At 55.0% G+C, this 5850-nt stretch overlaps 1 protein-coding gene and 1 long non-coding RNA gene across 2 annotated transcripts in view; both read left to right on the plus strand.

Annotated features, from left to right (window-relative positions):
• The window catches only part of LOC309518981 (coronin-7-like), a 119209-nt gene that overhangs the window by 58047 nt on the left and 55312 nt on the right, over positions 1-5850 (plus strand). The window lies entirely within an intron of this gene.
• Positions 1-5850, plus strand: part of LOC309519199 — a 31778-nt gene that overhangs the window by 17867 nt on the left and 8061 nt on the right. The gene's annotated exons all lie outside the window — the stretch shown is intronic.

A 5850-nucleotide genomic window follows, 5' to 3' on the forward strand; every position in this document is an offset into this window, starting at 1 on the left:
GGGGGGGGGGGGGCTTGGCAGGCGCCTCCGGAAGCCCAGCCTCCATCTCCTGCGTTGCCTCTGCGCTCGGAGGCCCCGGCAGTCGCCCCCACCCCTTTGGCTCTGACATCAAGTGGGATTTGGGTTTCATTTGGGGTTGAGGAAGCTTTTTCCTGGCACAGAGTCAAGCTCCTGGAACCAGTAGCCACCGCTTCCGTTTCTGCCCTGTCTTTCGCTCTGTGGGTCTCTCTCAGGGGAGCGCATGTGTGTGTGTTGGGGGGTGTGTGGAGGCTCCCTCCCTCCCTCTCATGTGAGAGCCTGGCTGGTTTATCGCCCCCCCCCCAATGTCTCTGAGCCTTGTAGGTCATTCTAAGCTGCCAAGTCTTGTCCTTTGGGGGGGGGGCTGCAGATCGAGCCCCCTGTCCCCCCAGCGCTTTCCCTGCCGGATTTTCTCGTGCAAGAGGGCATAAGAAGTGTCACTCTGTTTTAAAATGTGGGTTTATTTTAATTGCATTATTTTAATATATATCTATTGTGATTTGTTATGATGTAAACCACTCAGAACTTCTTGGGAGCAGTATATAAATTGCATTTTGATAAGCAGTCTCTCCAGATGTTGCAGGTGGACTCCCAAATCTGACCCTCCTCCCTGACCATTGGCTGGAGTCCTTGTCAACACTTCAGGGCTGTTATTCAGCCTCAAGTTGGCCGGCAAAGTCTCCTGGCAATGTGAGGGTGCAGGTCTGTCCAGAAACAACCTCCTCCTCCTCCTCCTCCTCCTCCTCCTCCTCCTCCTCCTCCTCTTCTTCTTCCTCTTCCTCTTCCTCTTCCTCTTCCTCCTCCTCCTCTTCTTCCTCTCCTCCTCCTCCTCCTCCTCCTCCACCACCTCCTTCCTTGTCCACCGCCCTTCACTGGGTAACAGCAGCGCTTTTATCTCCCTCCCTGTTGCGGTCGGAAAATCCACATGGCTCTTAAGGAAAATATTTGCTCAGCAGCACTTTTCGCAGGAATTTGGGAAGCTAATTTGAAAAATCTGCTTGGAAGCCGACAATGGGCCCTTTCAGCGTGTCACCGAGACCCCGCGGGGAGCAGTGCCTGCCTGCCTGCCTGCCCACCGAGCCCCAGCCCTTCCTGGCTCCCCCCGCCCCACCGAGGAAACCTTTGCCTTGTGCCAGGCCCAGAGGTGAGGGCAGGCAGGGCGGGGGCTGCCTTTGGGAGCAGAGAGGGCACCCTGCTAGACTTTGGTCCTGCAAGGGGGGGCAGGGCAAGGGGCCCACGCTGGAAAGCAGCTGGCGGCTTTGGAGAAACAGGAGCTGGGCTTGCAACGCCTCTCGTGTTAGAGTCATAGTTGGGAGGGACCCCCTGAGGGTCATCCAGTCCAACCCCCTGCAGTGCAGGCATCTCAGCTAGAGCATCCCTGAGAGACGGCCATCCAACCTCTGCTTTAAACCCTCCAAGGAAGGAGCGTCCACAACTTCCCACAGAAAGTTCTTCCTTTCTTCTTGCAATTTCTTCCAAGGAGAGGCGCTTATGAGGTTTTCTGCCCCAGGCACTGCAATAGCCTGGCGGCTTTGGGTACCCCTGAGGCCCTCCACGGAGCCCTTCCTCTGAGGCTGATGGCAGCAGAGAGCAGGGCCTTTTTGCTGGTAGCTCCCCACCTGTCCAACGCTCTCTCAGTCAGGGCTGCTGGGCGCCTCCACTGATGTGGTACCAGCATAAAGCCTGCCTTTCCTCCCGGGCCTTAGAGCGACTGAGACGATTATGTTTTACCGTTAGCTGGTGCGTGTATTGTAAAAATGTCAATGTTGTGTATGGCTTTCCCCCCTCTTTTTTAATGACATATTTACGTTTTTAAATGTAAGTTGCTTGGAGGCCTCCTTAGGCAACAACTGATGAGTCATAATAATAAGAATATTAATAAGGAAGAACATAAGAGCTGGCTGGATCAGCCTAGGTGGAGCCAGGGGGCGTAGGAAGGGAGGTGCGGGGTGTGTGGACCGCCCCAGGTGCCACCCTGATGGGGGGTGACAAAATGGCGGGCTGCACTCGTCACCGTGGGGCCAGCAGCATGCACTAGTCACAAGTCTTGGCACCTGCAGGCTTTGCCCGTTGCCCCCCCCCCCAGCTGTAGGGTGACTGAGGCCCTGCTGTGCGCCGCATCCCTATGGGTGCCACGCAGCGCGTCTTGTCCCTGTGGGCATCAGGTGGCGGCATGGCACGGAGCATGCAGCGCCCATAGGGCCGCCCTACAGCTGGGAGGGCGAGGCAGTGGGCAGACACTGTGGAGTCCTATGGGTGGTTCGCCCCGCCCCAGGTGTGCCTGAGGGGCTTCCTCCTCCCCTGGGTGGAGCCCATCCTTTCTGGCATCCTGCTCTCACAGTGGTTAACTAGAGGCCTCCGTTGGGAAGCCCACGAGCAGGATTCGAACACAAGAGCCCCATCTCCTGGGGTTTCCAGCAGCTGGGATTCAGGAGCATCTCTGCCTCTGACGGTGGAGGCAAAGCAGACCCACCCTGGCCTGGAGCCACAGATAGCCCTTTCCTTCTCCTCCAGGAATTTGACTGATCCTGAATTTGACGTGGTGGTCACCACCGTCTCCTGGGGCAGGGAGTTCCTCAGTTGGTGCTGCGTGAAGGATTTCCTTTTCAGCAAACTTTTCCAGCAGGGTCCCTCAGACCTTGTGGGGGGCTATATTTTGGGGGGAGAAATGAACAAATTCCTCTGCCCCACAAATAACCCAGAGATGCATTTTAAATAAAAGGACACATTCTACTCATGTAAAAACATGCTGATTCTCGGACCGTCCACAGGCCAGATTTAGAACGTGATTGGGCCGGATCTGGCCCCCGGCCCTTAGTTTGCCTCCCGATGCTTTTATCTGTCCAACACTGGATATCCACGAGTTTGAGTGATATGTCCACTTTTCCTGTGCCAGGCATGATTTTGCCTTCTGCTCCCCTTTTCTCTAAACCCCCCCCCAACGCCGCATCCTTTCCTCACATCATCCCCTTGATTGTATTGTGAACCTTTCCCGGCTCTTCCCTGTCCGTTTGGAGGTGGGACGGCCAGAACAGGGCACATCATTCACAACTCTGCTGCTTGACAGAGGTGGGGATGTTGTTTTCTGCTCTGCCTCAGGCAGCAAAATACCTTGAACTGATGCCCCAGTGGCACAGCCGGTCCTCTTAACAAGAGCGTGGCAGAGGCATAATTTGCACATTAAGACGCCCCTGCCCAGTGCTTAGCACCCCCAGGCTGTGCCTGGAACCAAGAGGTTTGGAAAGTCCCCCCTCCCACCTTGAGCATCCGCTGTGCCCCCTGCCCCCCCCCCCCAGCCACAGGGAAAGAGCTGTGTTCCTGCTAGGTGGGGCCGCGGCCGTGCAATCCAGCCTCGGAAAGCCCCTCCATCTAATCAGATCCATGTGGCGCTCGCCCGGTCCATGCGCAGCCGGCCGCGGGTGGGGAGAGGGAAGCCGCCCTGGACTCTTGGCCGGCGAGAGGAGTCTGGAATGGGAGGCAGCTGTGTCAACAGGACCTGGGCTTGGCTCTGGCGGAAAAGAAACCGAGGCGTTTTGGCACACCTTGCTCTGCCCAAGGGTGCCCCCCTCTCCCCGTGTGGGCACAGGCAGGCAGCCGTGCCCGCTCCAGTTTCTGTATTAGGCCTGTGGGGGAAGGGAGGTTGGCTTCCCAGTAGTGCCTGTTCTGACTGGAAGCAGCTGCCCCGAGTCTCTGGGGTGGGGGTCCTTCCCAGCCTTGCCCTAGAGCAGCCTTTCTCACCCTGTGGGTCCCCAGATGTTGTTCAACTACAACTCCCAGCACCCCTAGCTAGCAAGGTCAGAGCTCAGGGATGATGGGAGTTGTAGTCCAACAACATCTGGGGACCCACAGGTGGATAACCACTGCCCTAGAGGATGGGTAGGCAAAAGTAAGGCCCAGGGGCTGGATCCGGCCCAATCACCCTCTAAATCTGGCCCATGGACGGTCTGGGAATCAGCGTGTTTTTACATGAGTAGAATGTGTCCTTTTATTTAAAATGCATCTCTGGGTTATTTGTGGGGCAGAGGAATTCATTCATTTTTTAAATGTAGTCCGGCCCCCCACAAGGTCTGAGGGACAGTGGACCGGCCCCCTGCTGAAAAAGTTTGCTGGCCCCTGCCCTAGAGACTCTGGCAAGGTGTTGAAACAGGAAGGCTGCCTCTTGAGCTCAGCATCTCCTTCTGAGCATCCTCAAGGATTTCTGGAAGGGACCAGCAGAAACCGCTGGCTCCCCTTCGGCAGATCGGTCCTCGCAGCGTCCGGAGGGGAACGGCCATTGTGGCTCCATGGCAGAGCAGAAGGCCTCAAGTTCAGTCTCCAGGCATTGGCTGCTGGGAATGTGCCCTGCCTGACACCAGAGTCATTGCTGCCAACCCGTGTAGACAGTATTGAACTCGATAGAATCCATACCCGCCAACATTTCTCTGATAAAATAGGGACGTCCTGTTCTCCCATCAGGAAGCTTCTCCAGAGTTTGATCTTGCGGCACAGACAGACGTCATCTGCTGATCGACATTGGTCACCTCCAGCCAATGGCAACCTCTCTGCCTCACAGGATTGTTGTAAAGGAAAAATGCGCGGGGAAAGGAATCGTGTGCACCTTCCACAAATAAATGGAGATAGAATTTTAGCTGTAAGCTGCCGTGAGTCCCCATCAGGGAAAAAGGCGGAGAATAATAATAATAGTAATAATAATAATAAATGCTAAGTGGAAATTGTGAGATTGATCAGGAACATACCAGAGAGCAAATCCTATTGCAGCCCGTGGGACTTCGTTCTGAGCAAAAATGCTTCAGACTGCAGGCTGCCCAGTCTTGACCCAGTTACCTGGGAGTAAGCTCCATGGACTACAATGGATTTGCTTCTGAGTAGACAGTGTGACACTCTACAGTGGTGCCCCGCAAGACGAATGCCTCGCAAGACAAAAAACTCGCTAGACGAAAGGTTTTTTCATTCGCGATTTGCCTCGCAAGACGAATTCCCCTATGCGCTTGCTTTGCAAGACGAAAACGTCTTGCGACTTTGTTAAGCCGTTTAAACCGTGCTTCGCAAGAAGAAAAATTCGTTAGACGGCAAAAATTGCGGAACGAATTAATTTCGTCTTGCGGGGCACCACTGTATTTACAATAAAGGGATCAGCACTCGCTGCTTTTCCTAAGAAATGGCTGGCTGCGGAAGCATTGCAACGAAAGAATTTCAAGTGGTGGTTTGGTGGCTTTTTTCTTCAAAATTACAGGAAGGGCTCTCTCTGGCAGCTTCACCATTTCCTTCATTTGGTGCAGGGATTTTATTTTCAGCAGAAACAGGACTCCTCTCCTCTCCTCTCCTCTCCTCTCCTCTCTCTCTCTCTCTCCACTTTTAATTGTTCTCTGAGATGTGGAGGAAAGGAAAAAAGGGAAACCACGAGATTCTGGGATTTAATCATGAACCAGGACAGCTTCTGTAATTCCGGGAGTGTCCCTGGAAAACCGGGACACTTGGAGGGTATGAGAATCACCAGGTCTTAAGAGTTGCAAGGGACTCCCAAGAGTCATCTAGCTGTGCCCCCCCCAAAGCAGGAATCTTAACTAAAGCACCTTGGACACGGTATAAGTCTCCCCGTCTTGGAGGGGGGGTCTCCCTCGCTGTGCGGGAAGTTCATGTAGGAGTGGTCTTCGCCCCTGTCCCTGAGTGCAGGGGGAGTCCTTAGCCTCCCGCCCACCCTCCCCAAGTGCAAGACCCCCACCTCCCCCTTACGGCCACCGTCCCTTATGGCAGTGGGCGAGGACCCCACCCCAGCCACACACAAGCCTCGAGCCCCCCCTCTGCCCACTCATCACACTCCAGAAACACCTC

The sequence above is a fragment of the Podarcis vaucheri genome (genome assembly GCF_965113315.1).
Source record: "Podarcis vaucheri genome assembly, chromosome: 14".
NCBI lineage: Eukaryota > Metazoa > Chordata > Lepidosauria > Squamata > Lacertidae > Podarcis > Podarcis vaucheri.